The sequence below is a fragment of the Phodopus roborovskii genome, unplaced genomic scaffold, assembly GCF_943737965.1.
Source record: "Phodopus roborovskii unplaced genomic scaffold, PHOROB, whole genome shotgun sequence".
Lineage (NCBI taxonomy): Eukaryota > Metazoa > Chordata > Mammalia > Rodentia > Cricetidae > Phodopus > Phodopus roborovskii.
In genome coordinates this window covers 2364421-2384165 of record NW_026126619.1, presented here as the reverse complement: position 1 = coordinate 2384165, position 19745 = coordinate 2364421, and the positions used below count along the sequence as shown (strand labels likewise).

The 19745-nt window shown below is 37.0% G+C and overlaps 1 non-coding gene across 1 annotated transcript; it reads right to left on the bottom strand.

The window, feature by feature from the left end:
- Positions 1–4640: 4640 nt before the first annotated feature.
- LOC127237992 (U1 spliceosomal RNA) lies at positions 4641–4803 on the bottom strand. The gene has a single exon (XR_007835893.1). It is a non-coding gene; the product is annotated as a U1 spliceosomal RNA (small nuclear RNA).
- Between the last annotated feature and the right edge of the window lie 14942 nt (positions 4804–19745).

The following is a 19745-nucleotide window of genomic DNA, read 5'->3' as shown; positions in this document are numbered from 1 at the left end:
AAAAGCAACAGTAAATGAAACATGGAACTCCAACTGACACAAAGCTAAAACTTAGATGATCATCCTAATGGAGGTAGAAAACAGATTTATAAGATTATAAAACTTCTTCATTTTAAACATGGAAGGAAAATGTTTCAAAATACTAAAAGCTTTATATGCATAAAAGTCACAGACAACACCAAGCAGAAATGAGGAAAGCTAAATATTTGTCCTGGATGAAGACCAGGATGGAATTAAACCCATTTACTTCTATTACTTAGTCCATTATAGGAAGGTCTAGTAAGACAATGGAGTAAACTACACAGAGATTAGACTGTTCATGTTTGAAGACGACATGAATTCATGCACAGAGTATTAGCATCCCATCATTAATGAGGATGTCATCTTGGCTTAGTAATCATTCCCTATGACCAATCCAGCATTGTTTATAACAGTATGAAGCAGCGGTTATTTAAATCAGTCTATGTAGATGACTGAGCCAATCTTGCTGAACCACATTATGCAATAAAATACTACAATTTCAGGTACACTAAATTTTTTTATGAATTCAAAATTCCTCAAAATATTTGTATGGTTAACAGTAGCAGCCTTTAGGCAGGTGGCTAATGTCACATTTAATATGTTCCTTTTAATACCTTTATTTTTATAATTTCTTAGAAATAATCATTTCAACAACTAGATGCAGTTTTATATTTAAAATCAAGAAAATATACGTAAACAACATTTTATTCAAAATTAAGAGTTTAAGCACCTGGTTTTACAAACATTGTTACACATAATAATCTGCTTTGAATTTTTCTCTATTTTACAAAACCTACTTTAGAGGCATTTGTCAGCTGCATGGACGTTGAAATTGAAATGATTTTCAATTTTGGTCAGCATTGGAACAGATGGAATTTACCACATTATTTCAATGGATTGAAAACTCTAGTCCTGGAAATATGTTTAAGAAGCCTGAAATAGGATCCCTCTAAGTCTATTTAACTTATTAGACACAGGATTATTATCTATGATCTTCACAAGGGATTGTTGCATCGTTGATTCAGTTCACCTTAAAATGTTACTTTTCACAGTAATTAATGAATCAAAAGAAAAGCATTATCTTCAAGAAAATAAGATCTCCTATCATATGTTTGAAACATAGTCAATGTCATTAAATTAAATCTGCATCACCCTAAAGCAGCTCTTACCACATGTATGCTAATAATGTATTAATTTAATGATCAATCTCACCCATATAATTATTGCCTGTGTATTCTCATCTTTGAGACAGAGGAAAGCATTTTTCATGATTTCAGAATGGAATGCTTTTGTTTCACTAGGTTGTTCTGCTTCACCTTCACATCTGTTTTCTTCTGCTTTGTGATACGTATTTTTCTGCATCCATTTAAAACATTTGATTGCCTAGCTTCCTCTCTCCTATTGTCTCATTTCTAAGTTTCTAACTTACGTGTATATGGTGAATATGCAAACTATGTTCATTAAGTTTCTACAAGCCATCTGTGCAGTAAAATACATTAGCCATATGGCATTATATCGGCTTCATGTTTTATATGAAAAGTTTCTGGCTATTGAGCATTTGTTAACATCTGATTGTAAATTATATGAAGAAGACATCATTTCCTTTGTTTGTGTATTTATCTTCCGGCAAGAACATGGTCTAACTGGATGGCTGTTGGTCCCTTGGGGATTGACTACACGGTCCTTTATTCTGCCTTTATTGTTGGTATATCACATTCTCTAAAATCACATTATTATGTATAGTAATTCTGAAATGAGCTATGCAATTGTTAAGCTGTCTTTTTGTTTTGGTGCTCACAAGTTAAAAATGTATCGGGGTTATTATTACAGCTTCTGTCTAGCCAAATTCCAACAACATAACCTTGACAGTAAGTCTTAGTGCACATAAATATGCCTTCAGATTCAACAAACAATGCATTAATTTGTCTTTTCCCTTTAAACTATCCATTTAGTTTAGGGGATATATTACAAGAATGCCTTCAGTGGAAATTATACAAAAGAAATAAAAACAAAGACTCATGGAGGTATTGGTACAGTGAGTTTTCATAGCATTCATATACACGGTAAACCCAAGTAAGTATCCAACAACAAACGGAGGGACAAACAAGAGAGGGCATAAAATAATGGAATAGAGAGAAGCTTTCAAGCTACTTAGTGAAATATGCCAGTCACAAAAAGAGAGATTATAGGTTTGAATGTATTCTGTCAGGTACATAAGTCATCAAAATCCATAAAATTCAATCACAGTTGCCCAGAATGGAAGCGGGATGATTAATCAAGTAAATAGTTTGAATTAATTAATAAAAAAAATGGAGAAAGGTGTAGTAGATGACTATTACGTTACTTTATGGTTACAGTGGTAACTTTAATGTTATGTATACTTAAGCATAATTTAAAAATCTAAGAAATTAAATCGTGAATGACTCTAGAAAATAATTAAGTTAAATAACTGACCCCTTTTAAGTTAAAATTTTAACTGGAGAAATGTTTCCAACCCGACTTACTAAATGTTCCTCTGGTTTTTACAGTGAAATCACAGTAATTTCCTGAATATATCCCATTAAACCCATGTCTGTTACATAACAGATTAACACCTTCAGTGTTTGAGGGAAGCTTGCTAAGAAGCAGGGCCTTTTTGAGGGAGGTAAAACTGCAGTGTTCTAAGTGAGGGTGAACCCTTCCATCCATCTTGGAAGCTCATTAAACTTAGTAAGTCCCAGAAGCTGACCGAAAACCCTCGGACGCTCCCTTCCAAAGAATGTATAAGCGGTAAGGGCTTTTGAGCGATTCTCAGACTAGCTGAACCGCCTAGAAGACCAACTGAACCACCTGGGGGTGACCCTCTCCAGCCAGTTGAGATGCCTGCAGGTGTTTCAGTGTGCTCCCAAGGTTCCTGGTTTTCAGGGGCTGTCCGTGATGCTTGGGTCGGTGTTGGTGATGCAGGTCAGCTGTCTGAGGCATTTCTCTTGCTGTATGTGTAGCCCTAGTAAAACTCATTGCTTCACCAAGTTGGACTTTGGCATATCTGGTTCTTTATCAGGTGAGTGAGCTTGTTCATGTCTTCCAAGGATTAGTGTCATACAACGATGAACATCTAACTCATATGAAACATATATATATATATATATGTATATGTATCACATATATATACATATGTAGAAACATATGTGTATATATATATACACATATATATATATTGTGTGTGTGTGTGTGCGCGCGCACGCACACACATGCACACAGGTCATAGGACAATATGTGGAGATGGTTCTCTCCTTAAACGTGTGGATTCAGTGTCCAGTCTACCAAATTCAGGTCCTCAGGATTGATGGGCAGCCTAACTCTTTTACACTTAACGATGCTAACATAAATACTTTCAAAGTATATTTTTCTTTCTGTCAGTAATATAAGCTACTTGAATACTTGCTAATTATTTTCATCGTTCAAACTGGGTCAGTTATATCTTTTCCAATGTAATTCTTAATGGTTTGCAATCATCAATATTAAAACAAGTAATAAAAGGAATATACGTACATTTTTCTGTTTTAATTAAAGTGCCCAAGAGCAGTTACTCAACCACTCATTGAATTTAACCAAAGACTATAACTTTATCATGTGTCTACTCATGTTAATTCTGTAGGTTCTTTCTTACCTGAAGTCTGACTCGTATTATTTTTAGTTTTTAGCTATCTGTGTGTACCTGTGTACATGTTAGTGAAAGTGGCCAAAGCATTGAGAGACTTCTGTAGCCTAGCTGAAGCTACAGACAATTGCAAACTACTAGATGTGGATTGTGAGCACTGTGTTTGTGTCCTGGGCAAGAGCATCATGCGTTCTTAAGGACTGAGCCTCATCTAACTCCTGTTTGGAGTGGGGTGGCTCCTGAAAGCCACAGGCTGAAGTGGCAATTGTTATGCTGATGTCATTAACCTCAAGCCATCTCCATTCTCCTTTCTAATGCAAACTGGTTTGTAAGTATCACCAGATTTCCTCCTCTTGCCGCCCGGGCACTCTGGCGGCTCTCCTTCCCTTACAGCATTATGACTTTGCCTAAGCTGCCATTCTAGGGAGGATGTGAAGTATTTGCCATTGCTCTCATTTCACAGTCTTTGGAACCTCTTCTTCAAATCCAGTACAGTTTGGCATGGGATTGGCATCAAGTAAAGCCATCATCAAACAAAAACCTTGAATAACTTGGAAAGGCAGTGTCCAATCTAGGGCTCAGCATTCCCCTTGAAATTTCCATATGAAAACTCTCTTAATTAGCACCCTGGAACCATAACTTGGGAGAAATGCAAATGAGAACTAGGGAGAGCTGGTTAATTTTTTTTTCTGCAAAATATGCCTTTAAACAGCTTTTGAAAGTTTTGTCATGGAAAGACTTTTCACATACAACTGAGTAGCTTCCAATATGTTTTCCTCATTTTTGTTCATGTGTTCATGTGAATCTTCTGAAACTTCAAAATGCTTCGTGTAAAAGGAGATTTTCTCTTTATCAGTTTTCTATTTATAACTTTATTTGAAATATGAGCTATTTATAATGCCACAGAAATATCAACCATCTCTATATTGTCTGTAAAGTGTACTTTAAAATTTTTCTTTACTTATTTTAAATTTTTTTTTCAGGGAGAGCAGGAATGCAGTCCCCCACTGCCACAAATCATGCAGTTGAATTTCCTGCATTTGGAGAAATCTCAGGGATCAGGTTATCTGAGTGCAATGGACAAGACTTGCCCTGGGAAAACCACCTTGGTGATATGGTATCTCCCCTAGCCAAGTAACTATTTTGAGTGTATTTTTTAATAGAGGTGTCTTCCACACACCTCTGTCCATAAGGACAATAGTCTTGCTGATTTTTTTGTCTTTGGCTTCTTAACCCTAGTGCATATACATGGGGGGGGGAGGGGAGGCGGGAAAGCAAAACGAAACTATCTAGACCCATGAGAACTGAAACCCAAGAGAGACATCTGGTCATCATAAGGAAATGTAGGACATGCCAATAGCAAAAAGTCACACTTTGAGGGTACCATCTGTTGCTCAGAACTAATGGAGGAGGGAAAGGAGCTAATTGCAAATAAATGGCATACACACATGTTGCTGCTCAAAGCAGGATGGATGGAAAGTGACATCCTCTCCACTGCTTCAGTTTGACATTGATAATATGAATGCCTTGTGGCCAAGTTAGGAAGTACTTCAAGTAATAAACATCTCAGGGAGAATCAAATATTTGGATATAACATTGATGTCAATGAATTTGAACCATGAAACTCAACAAATGTGGCTAGATTTGGAGTACATCAATCATCCAATCAGGTAACACTTATTAAACATGTAGAAAAATGTGTAGTAACTTTTTGCTCAAGATGGTGTTTATTATGGGCGAAGCAATCTCTGGAGCACAGAATTTAGACCTACACTTACTCATATAATGGGCTGTGGGAGTGGCATATTAGTTACTAAGACATAAAGAACCTAAAGAGTTTGTGCTGGGCCAACAGGCTGAAGGCGTATGTTATATCCGGATGTGTGAGTGTGTGTGTGGGGGAACATGTGTGCATGCACGTGTGAGTACGTTCGTGTGTGATGTGTGTGTGTATACATAGCCGTATGTTAATATAAAATACTCTAGTAAATATATATAATGTTATTTACTGTGCATGAAAACAGACCACAAGATATACAACAAAATCAACTCTTAAGGGTTTTATTAGTAAAGAGTGGGTAAAAGGAAGCGGGGGTATGCACAGGCCTGTCTGTAAGAAATGTGACCAGAGTGAGGTGTGCATATCTACTTTTAAAGGTTACTGGGAGCATGCGGGTAGGGGCTTTTGTAGCTATGCCGTGGATGCACATAGATTACTTGGCCATGCTGCTTATGTACCTAATGTTACATAAGGCCCTGGAATGACTAGGCATTTTGCCTGAATGCTGATGGATCTTGAATGGTGGTAGGATCCTGGAAATGCTGGAAATGATAACAATATATATTTAAAATATTTATGTTCTGTTAAAAGTATATGTGTTAAATGCCCTCTTATAGCCCTCCCCAGCAGTTTTAAGTCTTTGAAACTCTGTAGGATATATTCTGAATGCTATTTCATGTGGTAGATGGAAGCTTTGTGCTTCAAGCCATTGCTCTGCCAAGGTTCTGAAGTGGTATGGCTTGATTGCCATGTCTAGTGCAAGTTTGAATACTGGACTTCTCTTTGTAGTGATCTGGGCTATCATCCACGTGGCCGGGGAATCCTGGTCCATAGCACCGATGAGAGGGTAGTGCTCTGCTCAAGTCACTGTCGAGATGGTTTCCTTCTTTCGCTCTGCAAAGCAAAATGTCTCTGGAATTTGTCTGACACATCCAGAATCCCCAGCAGCAGGAGTTTTGTTTTTCTGGCAATCGCCTGTGACTGTTGGCCTAGCTCCATCTTTTGACACCACAGGCGAGATAAAAGATGTGAGAAGCGAGGGAGGTTACAGAGATGCTCTTGCTCTTAGTGACTTGGAAGAGAAACAGATCCCCGAGCACTTTGAAAGGAAGATAAAAGTTTAAAATGCAGCCCTTCCTAAACATTCCATTGACACTTCTCCCCCCCCCCCCCGGATAATTTCATTTTGAGCTAAAGAAATGGAAGACCAGCAGAAGCCTTCTGGCTCGGTGAGGCTTCGGTGTTTACACAGCTCTGACAGGCATAAAGTGTCAGAGGGTGGCAAAATGGTTTCAAACACAGACATCAATTTGGCTTCATTTCTTTAAAAAAAATATATATATATATATATATTTATATATATGTCATATATATATATGTGGTATATATGACATATATATACCATATATATTACTGTAAAGATTTTGAAAATGAAAACATCACAGCGAAATTAATCAGACCGAAAGTTGACACATCTCAGTGAAGTTTTATACCATTACAATAGCAATTCTTTCTATTCAGTAGCTGTGGAGCTCACAATGGATTTTGCACTTTCATGAGTCGGTATGGTTTGTTTGTTTTTAGTGTTTTTGGTTTTTCGAGACAGGGTTTCTCTGTGTAGCTTTGGAGCCTGTCCTGGAACCCGCTCTTATATACCAGGCTGGCCTGGAACTCATTGAACTCACAGGGATTCTCCTGCTTCTGCCTCCCGGTGCTGGGATTAAAGGTGTGCCCCCCCCCCCCACTGCCTAGCTGAGTAGGTATTTTTTTATGCTCTTGTTTATCACTGAAACACAAAGCTCTTGGCAGAGTAATAACTAGGAAACAATTAGTTTTAGAACTTCTTTCATGGACTCAAGTGCACTGCCTTCTTTCACTCGTTTCTTCATCGACACCTGATTATGTAGGGATCTACGTGAGGTGGAGAATAAGCGTTTTGTGGCTGCTGTTTGGGTTTTTGTTTTTCTCTTCTGATAGCATGTAACCCTGTTTAACCTCACACATTTTAAATCTCACCATGATCATGAGAATTTTGTGGTTTTAGCTTTCTTTAGAGTTGAATAGTATTTTATGTATGTACCAGATTTTACTACCAATCCATCTTACGATGGATAATTAAGTTGGTTCTATTCCTTTTCTATTGTAGAGCAAACAAACGTAACCTAGTGGTACAGCTATCTTTATGGTAGGGTATGAGGTTCTTGCGGTATGTGCCCAAAGTGAAATAGCTTGATCAGGAGGTAGTTCTATTTTTTTTCCCCTTGAGTAATCACCAATATGATTTCCATGGTGGCTGAATTAATTTGCACTCAACAAATAATAAATGAGTGCTCCTCCTCTCTCTACACACTCTCCAACATTTCCTGATGACAGCCATTTTCGGTGTAATGAGGTAGTATCTCAGAGTAGTTTTAATTTGTGTTCTCTGATGTCTAGGGATGTTGAACTCTTTAAAAATAGGCATTGCCCTACATGTGGAATTGGGGTGGGGGATGGGAGGGGAGGGTGGTCAGGGTGCATGTGAGTAAAAGGGAGGGAGGGAGGGAAGAAAGGAGGGAGGGAGGGAGAAGGAACTGGGATCGACATGTAAAATAATAAATTTTAAAAAGAAGAGAAAAAATACATATGGGCTGATTGTGTTTCATATTTTGAAAGTGTTGACTCAATTCATTGGCACATGTTTTGTTTGGTAGTCTTATTTCTTTGGCATTTAATTTCTACAATTTTTGAAGATTCTGGATATTGGCTCCTGATCAAAAATAGAGTTGATGAAGCCACTGAATGGGACAAAATCTTTATTTCTTCTGTACATGCAGCCATATGTGTTTAAAACTCAGAAAGTTTTCTAGAATCCTATTGTTAAGGCTCTGATAGCCAGATCTGATTGCGTTTCTCCCTGACACATTAGCAATTATCTATGTTCCCCCTTTTGTTTTGCAACATATAAGTATGTGTGTAGTTTAGCTCATGTGTGAACCTTAGAGAACAGCTCTGTACTCGTCCTTAGCTGTCACTTCAAGACAGTATCTCTTGGTTATTCTTTACATGCCAGGTTAGAGGATAACCAGCTTCCAGATAATTCTCTAGTTCTGTCTCCTGTCTCAGCAAACAAATTTTTTAGACTCAGCTTCCATGTCCCACTTTGCATGGATTCTGCACATTCCAACTCAGGTTTGAACAATTGTGTAGTAAGATGCTTACCCATGAGCTGTCTCTTCAAGCCTACCTTTAAAATGTAATTTCATTAAAAAATGCTGTATATTTGGCTCTGATTACTTTAGTGTGTTATATATTTTCTACATCTATTAAAGATGATAAAATTCAAAGATGAGAGAGATGTTTTTTAAGACATCAAACATTACTGCCTGTTCCCTGCCCTTGCTACATTAAGATTTGACTTGGTAAACATATGTAACAGTCCGTGAAACCACTGTAATAACATATGCAGATATGGAAAATGCTCACATTTGTGTCAGGGGCCAGGGAGAAATGATTTGTAACACATTTGAACTTAAAATATTTTTGGAGGTTGGACTCAATTTTCAGCTTGTTTATGTGTAACTATCAATGGCATCTTTTCAAAGCACCAAGTTTGTCCTTTTATTCTGTTTATGTGTCTGGCAACAATTTTTCCCTTGCTTTTTATAGTTGCTAAAAATATATCTTGAAATCCTCAAAATACATGAAAGCAAATTCCCAGCCAGTTTCTCACTTGAACATATTTGCAAGGGTGTTATGATTCTAAAAATAATATTTATGTTTAATGTGTCCTGCTTTGAGATTTGTACAAGAGGTTTTATGGCTTTATGGGTTGTTAGCATATAGGATTATATAAATTTTTAAGGCTCAAGCCAATGCTAAATAAATGTCAAGGCAGTTATGAGGAAAAATGTAATAATTTATGTGGGCTACTATGTCTAAACATTGTATAAATATGGTGAAATCCTCAAGCCCTGCTTTTGATAAGAGTCGATTTAGCAGTTAGAGAGTCTGCTCAGGAATTTAAAAAAGTAACAAGACAAAAATCACTGGATTTGAGAATCTCCATATTTGTAATTGTCCATGTCAAGAACATTGACTCCAAACTAAGCCTTCACAATATTTACTACTTTTACATACTTTTGAAAGAATAAACTTCTAGCATAGTCTCTTTTCTTGACTTGTATCTATGCTAAGCCCAGTCTTGGTCACTTGCCATTGCTCCATTCATATGTATTTTTGTTTGATGGTATAACTTTCCCTCTTCAATCCTTAGATATTATCCTAAAGCAAAAAATTAGTACTCATTGCTGTCTTTAATAATTGGAGAGAGATAATTACTGTGTAATTTAAGAGTTACTTTGTCTTTAGGTTTCCCTAGGAGGTAAACACAAAGGCCAATTTCTTGTCTCCTTTCCTTCTCTCTCCCACTCAGCTACTTACATTAGCCTTTACTAAACTGATGTTATATTCTTAGGCTTTGTTTTGCCTTTTGGTTGTGACTTTCTGATGCCCAAGCTTGTAATGTAACAGTCTTCTTTCATGATATATGTGCATTTTAACATGCTTTTTAATGAGCTACTGATACAGTATTAGGCAGTTGACAAGTCATCTCTAAATCAATTGTCTTTGAGGTTTCTTATTTTATGTAAAGTTTACTCTGTATACTAACATTGTTAATATTCATTAGAAATACAAAGAACGGTATTTCTGTTTTGATGACTACAGGGAATTAGTTGAGGTTATCTGTTGAAAGGCATGGGTTAACCGAAGTATTGCTTCCATGACAATAGTCATTCTCTTAAGCTCTTACAGCTGCAGTTTTAATTATGCATTGCATTCATCCTGTCACTTACTTTCTATAATGAATACATAAGTAAAAAAGTGCCCAGGCTGCAAAGGTGGACAGTCAGCTTAATGCATAGTAAGTTTGAATCCCCCCCCCCCTTAAAGGACACCTTCACAATGAACACTAGAAAAGATGTCACTAAATTTAGTACAAATCGCAATCCTGAATGAACTTCAGATGTCATTAATTCTGCACATGGAGATTTGCGATCAAAATCTTGAGTCTAACATTAACTGAAGAGTTTACATTATTTCATATAAAGAAGTTGAAGAATATAATAGTTATCTTGGTTATTAATTAAAATTAATACACAGTGCAGAGTCACAGGAAAGAGTACTTACCTAGTTCGCACAAGGTCCTATGCTCAGTCTACAACATAGACTAAGCAAATGTGTATTAGTGATGTAGCTGAGTGCTAGCTTTATCCCACTGTTAAGAATTATAATGGCAACATGAGGTAATGTTAGGCTGTTTAGCTTCTGTTGTGGGATGATGGGAGCCCAGCAGAGTGCTGAGAAACATTCATGTCCTCCACTGTTCTGAGGTCAGCATAGCTCATTCCTCCTCTCTTGAAGGCTTGTTTCCCAAGAACTGAATTGGTTACTACGGACAACAGAGAAACAAATTAATTGGGTTGTCAGAAGATAGCCAAGTGAGAAGCACCTCTCAGAGGTACTGTGTGAAATGAAACCCAAACATATGAGGGTAGAGAATTAGAGATGCGGAGGACAAAGAGCAGCATGCTCGGGAAATATTCAAAGGATGTGCAAAGATCCTGAGAAATTTGCCCGAAACACACCGTGCTTTTTACCCTGCTCTACCTTGGAGGATCCCTAGCATCCTGTAGGTCTTACTCCAGCATGCACTGAACTCTGCCATGTGAGAATCCCTCTAATTTTTTCATGTAAACTGATGAACATATAAATATTTGTTCCTAGAGTTGATGAAGTAGATAATATGTATGGATAATCACAGAGAAGTTCAGTTATACATAGTCAGACACTGCTTGTAGTTATCACTTATACTTACACATTCATATACATCAATATTAACAAATAGAGCCAATAGGCTTATTTCCTAATGTATGGATTGTTCCAAATGTGAAATTAAGATGATGGGCAGAATTTTCAATCCTACTTTGTCTATGTGACTGTCCAGCCTCATTCCTGTTACAGTTTCATTCTTAGGCTCAAAGTGAGCAACTTGTCAGTGTAATCACAGTTTAAAAAAAAAAAAAACTGTAAACATACCATATTCCAGTAAGAACACGGACTGAGTCAGGACCCAGTTTTAGTTCTTAAATAACATGTTTCGTTAAAGCATCCCAGACGCTTTAGAGAATTAACTCTATGACAATGTGGCTTTGATCACCTCACTGGTCCTACACGAGTCTGTGCAACCCTATGAAACTTTTAACTTTCATAGCGAGATGGATTTGATTATTCCTTTTGATAATGTCTAATTAAATTCTTTATTTTGCCTTAAAACACTTGATTTCTGTCAGCATGTTTTCTCCTTGAGTTCATTATTTCTTAAGGGGCTTTTTTTTTTTTTTTTTTGCTACTAATTGTATACAAGTCTTCAAAAGAGAAGGCATGTTGTCATTTAAATTTACATAAGTAGTAACTATAATGCTACTTCTTCATGTCATTTGATACAATTGCTGTATAGTATTTTCAAACATAGTTATAGGAAACTATAACTTTTTAGGCTAGGTTATATGACTCAAGAAATTTTTACCAATATAGCTAAGGTATCTAACCTGCTGATTGTGAGTTAATAAAAATGGAGATTATCCTGAGAGGCCTGACCTAATTAAATCAGAGTTCACTCATTGTCAGCAGCTCAAAATGTGTCTTCTGTTGATTTTTAAAATCTAAATTGCCATGGAAAAGTAAAGAGCATGATCTCTGGGACCTCAGAAAGCCTCTGGTTAATATCCAACATGAATGTGAGACCTAGGTATTAAAATTGAATACTGACCTCCAGATGAGATCATAGCTTGATGCACACTTTGATATCAGATGTATATGACTTTGAAAGAGAAGCTGTCTGTTATATCTTTACTTCGTACATCCAGACAATATAAAATAAGTGATGTTTCCAGTCACTGCATTTTGTTGCTGAAGGTTTCTTGTCCCACCAGGTCCTGTCATCCTTCATCCCCAAATAAACACACAAAGATGCTATATTAATTATTAAATTATTGGCCAATACCTAGGGCTTCTTACTGGCTAGCTCTGTCTTAATTAATCTGTGTCTTTCCACATGGTGGTCTTGGCTTACCAGAGAATGTCTAGACTATCTACTTCTTTGTTGACTACATGTCAACTGACTTAGGCAGGCTCTACTTGACTACCTTTCCAAGAATTCTCATCTCCTAGTCCTGCCTATCTTCCTATCTCATTGGTCACACAGTGTTTTATTTATCCACCAATAAGAGAAACATATATACAGAAGAACATCCCCTATCAATATTTATGGTAACTTAGGAATTTCAGAAGAATATTTATGTAGTCTCCTTTGATAATTTCCATTATTAAAGTAACAGGAACGTGACCCAATTTGAAATTTCAAGCATTTGTTATCTGTATTTAATTTTGGACTTTTTGTCCAACTAAAATGTGTATTTACATGTATACCAGTGTCGTGTAAGTCCTGAATGTGTCCTCCTTTAATCTACAAATTCTAAAAACCTAAGCATGTGTCATAACAGTTATTGGAATAAGCAGTTTTGGAAGAAAGCAAAATGAAAGACTTGATATCATTTAAATCCATCAAGAACTGATACAGATGAGATAAAATAGAAACTATTGTAAATAACTATGCTAGATATTTATATTTCCAAGGACACTTAAATTCTATTAGAGTTCACCTGTATTATAGATTATCACATCCTTTTATTCTATATCTTTGAATTATTTCTCCTTTTGAATTTTGATCATTGTCTTGCCAGAAAAATATCAGAAACATGCCCTGGAATATCTTTTAAAATTTATCAGCAGTGAGATCAAGGGCCTACTAAATAAGTTAATATCTAGATGTGAATCTGTGGTGCTTTTGTAACTTTGGAAGTTAAAACGAATTCGATAAACTTTAACTTTGGAACATGGTACAGTTAAGCCAGAGTCCTTTTTTATAAAAGTTACAAAATGAGAATTTTTAGCTAATGAGTGAGACTTGGCAGGACATAAATGGAAATATGCTTCATTGGCCAATATGTTCTGGAGGCATATGAATGTCCAAATAGATGATGTTCAAAGGAGTGTTTTTGACATTAAAATGCCTCCAAACATTTTGATCGGGAATTTGATTGCCATATGGCCATATCCTCTAACTTAAACGGTGAACAGACTCTGGGTTCCCAGGGATCTCCTACTTCCTGGCAGCACTGACTCTTATCATTAAGTTCTGTGGCTTCCAAAAGGAGTTGTTTTCCCTTTTTCCATAATTAGGCATGCATGTTTGTTATTTAAATATATGCTGTTTAGACTTTGAAGTAAGGCAAGAAATGATTAAGTTCAGTCTTAGGAAGGGCAGGCATGTTTAGCGCTTTGCCCTGCACTTGCTTCTGGATAAGATGGTCATGCAATTTGAGTGCTTTTCAGGTGTGTGTGATAGACAGCTGTGTATACACCTGCATGTGTGCTTGTGACATCGCGTTTCTCCTCTACTTCTCTCTGCTGTCTCTGTTTTCAGACACAGGGTACTCTTGATTACCTGTACTAGCAAGACTAGGCCAGGGGGGGGGCTATTAAGAACCACTCAGAGCTGAGGTGAAGCACCACCCCAGTGCCAAAGATTCTAACACAGCTTCTCATCCTTGAACAGTACATATTTGATCCATTGTGCCATCTTCCCAATCCAACAGTCTACTAAGATACTTCCTTTGCAGAGACTCAGTTTTCACTATAGATGTTCATTCTTCATCTAAAAACCCAAGTTATGATACTCTAAATTGCATGATGTGTCATTTTTATATTTTTCTTTCTATCATTTTCAAATGGAAATCATTTGAAACTACTTGGCGATACATTGCAGAACGGTATGTGTTTCATTCATTTGAATGAAATCCCCGTATTTTAATAAAACATGTACATTTCATAAAAGGTCAAAGTGAGTTTGGGCTGAAAATACTTGGCTGAATACTATTCTAATGCATTTTCAGATCACCTCAGATCTATAATGAAGGACTCATTTCAGTGGTATCTTTCTTACTCATCTTACCATGTGTTACATTTTTATGATAGCATGAATATATTTAGAATTTACAAGTGTTCTGGAGTAGAGGACACAGCTCAGTGGCAGAGTGTTTGATTGCATGTGTGAGATACTGGGTTTAGTCTCCAGTAACACACACACACACACACACACACACACACACACACACACACACACACACACACAGGGGGGGGAGAGAGAGAGAGAGAAATACTTTTGCATATATTGTTTATAATATGGGTGACATTTAAGGAAGAGCCAGCTTTTCATTTAAAGTAATTTTCTAGATTGGACACTCGTGAATTCATTGTAAGGAGAAAATAAGTTTAAATAAATATACTTTATTTTTAAAAATGCTCTTTGAAGCTTAGAGGAAAAAGTGGAAATAGAAAGAGGTCTAATATACTTTGTATTAATTTATCTTTCAAACTGTAGTTTTCACTTTCTTTTCTATTGTCTATCCATTAACTATCTGGTTTCATTAATTTGAATGTCTGGGATCTCATTAAGGATCCCCAAGAATCATGAAATAAAGTTCCTAATTAAAAGGAAATATATTGATTTCTGCAGCTTTAAAGGCTTCTGTGCCTTCTAGGCAGCAAATGAAAGGGTTCAATCAAGACCTCAAATTCTATAATTGAAAATGAAGGTCTTTATATTTAGTACCTCACCTTTTGTAAAGGGAGAATTTCTCTTGTATTAGGCTGCTTGAGGCCATGATTTCATATTTGATAGTGTCTAGACCCACGTAAGCTATATGTTAATGTAATATCTTTGTGGCTGTCAAACAAAAAACTTTGAATGATTTCAGTCTTTTAACTTAACAAAGGAGATAGTATAGCTCACTAGCTTCTGTGTATTCAAAATGTATAGAATTAGCGGTGCCTGACTGTGAACACTTGGGAGACGAAGGGCATCTGTTTAAATCAGAGAAGCATTCAGTTGTCTGCCCACTGGCTGTGCATTGCGATCCCGATAATGGAGCATGGAATGACCTTGTTTCTCGCTGTGGCAAAATGCCATGCCCGACATCTGTGGAGACTGATGCATGCCCAAATTTCTAAGTTTCTGATTTGAAATTTCCATTACTCCACAGAACTCCTTCCTCAAAACCCAGGTATTGTGGTTACTTATTAAGTACGGGGCTATTTCCTTCTTCCAGCAAGCCAAGAGTTAACACCTCACTTCCATATCTTTTTGATGAATGATGACCACATCCAACATCTTGTGGTGAAAATTAAACTTTTGAAAGTATTTCGGTTTTCAAGACACAATGAACCAAGTCATCATGAAAGGGCACAGAAAAATGAAATAGAGCCTCAGAATAACATTGAGTTGGACTGTGTTCCTTGGGCAAGACCAAGTAATCTGTCTTCACTACAGAAAATAAGTGTATACAAAACCAAAAGCTATCATTTGATGTGGCTTTTCAAACTGTCTTCCATTCTGACAAGACACAATGTAATGATGGACATTAAAAATAAATAAGGATGTAAGAGGTGCTGTTTGAATCTACTCTTTTTGACAACTTTGTCATGCTGCAGTGCTAACTAATACATAGTCTGTTTACAATGCATTAAAATTTTCAAGTTTATGATCAGCCTCTATGCTGTTTCTGAAAATACCCAGAAGATAAATCTTGACTGGCACTTAGATACCTACTGATAGGAACCCAACTGAGTTAAATTTCCTGAATTTATGGTTGTAATCAACATATTCCTGGTATCATCTATCTATTAATTACTCTTTGAAGTTCTTGCCACACCCTTCCAAGATAAGCATTAACTCTTCACAGATTAGAATAATATCCAGGTTTGAAGCCATCAGCCTTTTTTACTTGCATTACTTCATGGGGATTATTTGTTTTCACTGTTCAAGGAAAAGAAAATCTTTTGCTTTCCAGAATGGGAAACTTCTAATTAAGAAAGTGACCATGTCTTATTTTCCTTTGTCTTTGACATCAATAGAGTACTGGTTTGGAACAAAAACTTCCAGAATTGAAGTACCCTGTAGAGCTCGGTAAACTTCATAGTCTTGGACTTACCACTGATTGTATTTGAAGGTGATAGTTCCTTGAAGTCTATAAAAATGAATCCAGAATGACTACAACAGTTTTTGATACATTGTAGTGTGCAAAGAACATCATAAAGAACTTAACCAGCCTAAACATCATAAAATCCAAATCTGTAATTATAGAAGATACTCATATATATTGATACCATACGTTACCTTTTCTGAATGACATTGTTTCCCGCTCCTTCAATCACTTTTTAGAGTATTCTAGCCATATTAAACCAAAGCCTGTTGATTTTACCCAGATATTACAAACAGGTCTCTACTGCTTACTGTGGTCACCATAGTTAAAATGACTTCTGGGAACTCATATATATTCATAGTAGGTATATATATTATACATCACTAAAAGTAACTGTGCATGTGCACAATACTTGTTAGCTAAATGATTGTTAAGCCTAATGGTTTACTTTATTGAGAAGGAACACTAATAATGATGAAGCAATATAAATTTTTCTTCCAGGAATGATAAAGCAGATTTCTTGTTAGAATGCTGCTGGGCTGAAATATGGAAGTCGGCCTTGGTTATAAATAGGGAGCATGCTCTTTGCATTGAATTGGTATATAGCCAAACAAGCTGCATCCATTTGCCTTCCTAGACAGTCAGAGTTGAATTCAGAAGCAGCTAATTGCCTTGGGGACCTTCCTTTGGCATCTTGCCCAATGGTACTCTTCGTGGGAGGAACAGCTTCGCACACAGAGCTTAAAAGCATCTGGGTTGCTGTTCTCAGTGCTACTGCTGACGGATTTACCATCTGCCTTTGAGAGAAGCAGCAGTCTAGGGAGCTTTGATACTAAGCATCCACATGATAGCCTTTGACAGCAAAAGCCTTCATTGCAGAAGAGATTAAAATAAGCTGTGCATGAAGCAACCGAATGAATAGGACCAGATTTACTTTTGATTATCTACAAATATAATGTGGACATGAATTGATAGCAGAGGATTTATTGAGGACAAATTGTTGCCTGGTGCCATTCGTTTTATACTTTACATACTTCTTGTGGGAAGTCTTATAATTTCAGTGTAAACCCTTATCTGCATCTTAAAGATTAATAAGTTTAGCCTTTCAGAAGAAAGCCAATTGGCTGAAGCTCACTTGAGACCCAGAACTAAATTAAGAATCTAGATATTCATAATCAGTTTACAGTAGTGTGCATTTATCTAGGTGCTTTATTTTACTTTAATTAATATTGCGACCTGAATGCAATTTCTTCTTTCCTCTCCTCCTTTCCGCTCCCCACCTCTGCCCTTTGCTCAACCCACCCAAATACACTCCTCTTCTTTTTCTGTTCAGCAAGGGGCAGGCCTCCCATGGGTATCAACAAAGCATGGCATATTGATTTGCAGTAAGACTAAGCACCTTCCCTTTTATTAAGGCTGGGAAAGGCAATCTAGTATGAGGAATGGGTTCCCAAGAGTCAGATGAAGTGTTAGATACAGCCACTGCTCCCATTTTTTAGGAGTCCCACAAGTAGACCAAGCTACACAACTGTCATATATATGTGGAGAGCCTAGACTGGTCCAGTGAAAGATCTCTGGTTGTTGGTTCAGACTCCGTGAATTCCTATGGGTCAGATTAGTTGTTTCCTTGTGCTTTCTTGTGATGTCTTTGACTCCTCTACCTTTTACAATCTGTCTTCCCTTACTTCTGCAGGATTTCTTGAGCTCAGCCTAATGTTTGGCCTAATGAGGATCTCTGCATCTTTTTCCATCAATACTGAATGAAGGCTCTATGAGGATAATTGGGGTAGTCACCAATTTGATCACACGGGATGGCCAGTTCAGGTTGCCTATCCACTATTGCGAGGCTTGTTAGCTGGGGTCATCCTTGTAGATGCGTAGGAGTTTCCCTTGTATCAGGTTTCTACCTGACCCCTAAATGCCACCCACTTTTACAATCATCTTTCAGTCCTCTTCTCCCTACCCCCCCCAACCTGATCCCTTCAGTTTCCATCCCCACTCACCCCTAGTCCCTAGCCTACTCAGAAGATCTTTTTCCCTTCCCAGGGAAATCCATTTGTCTCCTCTTGAGCCTTTCTTATTACCTAACATCTCTGGATATATGGGATTTAGCATGATTATCCTTTACGTTACAGCTGATTTGATAGTGAATTTTTATTCATTTCCTTTCAGAGGAAGGAGATGTTCTAGAATGTCTTGGCATGGGTTGAGTATTTTGTAAGTGACATATACACACGATCCTGTCTATACTAATAGATTATATTATTGAGATAGATTACTCATAACATGCTTATGCTGAGATCAAGGTTGGAAGAATATTCCTTTGCTCATTAACTTCTCCAGAGGACATTTTTCAATGAATATTTGTGACTATTATCTAAAATTATCTCACACAGGTTGGCCCCGGGGAGACTCATAGATATAAATTTATACCTCACCTATGAAACATCCTAAGCGATCAGCATAGTGATGTGAAAATACTTAGAAAAATTTCAAGATCTGAAGGAAAATACCTGTAGGTAGAACAGTGTTCATTAACATGTGTGATTTATAGAGTAGATTCCTATTACTATTTTATCTCGCCTTCGTATGGGGATTGATAAAATAGTCTCAGGCAGTGTGATGTGAAATGGATGTTTAATCTTTTTTCCACACACAGTTATATACACCAATTCTCTGAAATCTGAACATTCCTAGGCTGATCTTTAATCACTCATGTGCCGATCACCTCATTAATGTGGTATCTCTGTTAACATTAAATGGTAATTGAATTTAGTCTCCCTAAACAGAAATGTATAGGAACCTTTAAAATTGAATCGCATCTTTTAAAATTGCTCTCTGCGGACTTTTCCTTCTGTTCCGTAAAAGGCAGGCACATTCCAGCTGTAAGCACTTGCAGGTGGAATGCACAGCATGACCGATATTTGCCCTGCTTTCCTTTCCCTTGGGGAAATCTACCAACCTGGTTGCAGACTGTCAGGAGGAAGATAGAATGATTTATCACCAGCCTGTGGCTGTTTACACTAAAGTGCATATAGCCAAATGGCACTCGAGGAGAAAATGGAGTGGAAGGTATTGATTCATAGTTTTTAGGACCATCCCTAAAACCCACAGGCACAATCAATATTGAGTATATTGAGTCTATTATTCAAAATATGCAGTAGACCAATGAATAGTGGGAAAATTGAAAACAACAGCAGAGTCTTAAACATAGAGAAAA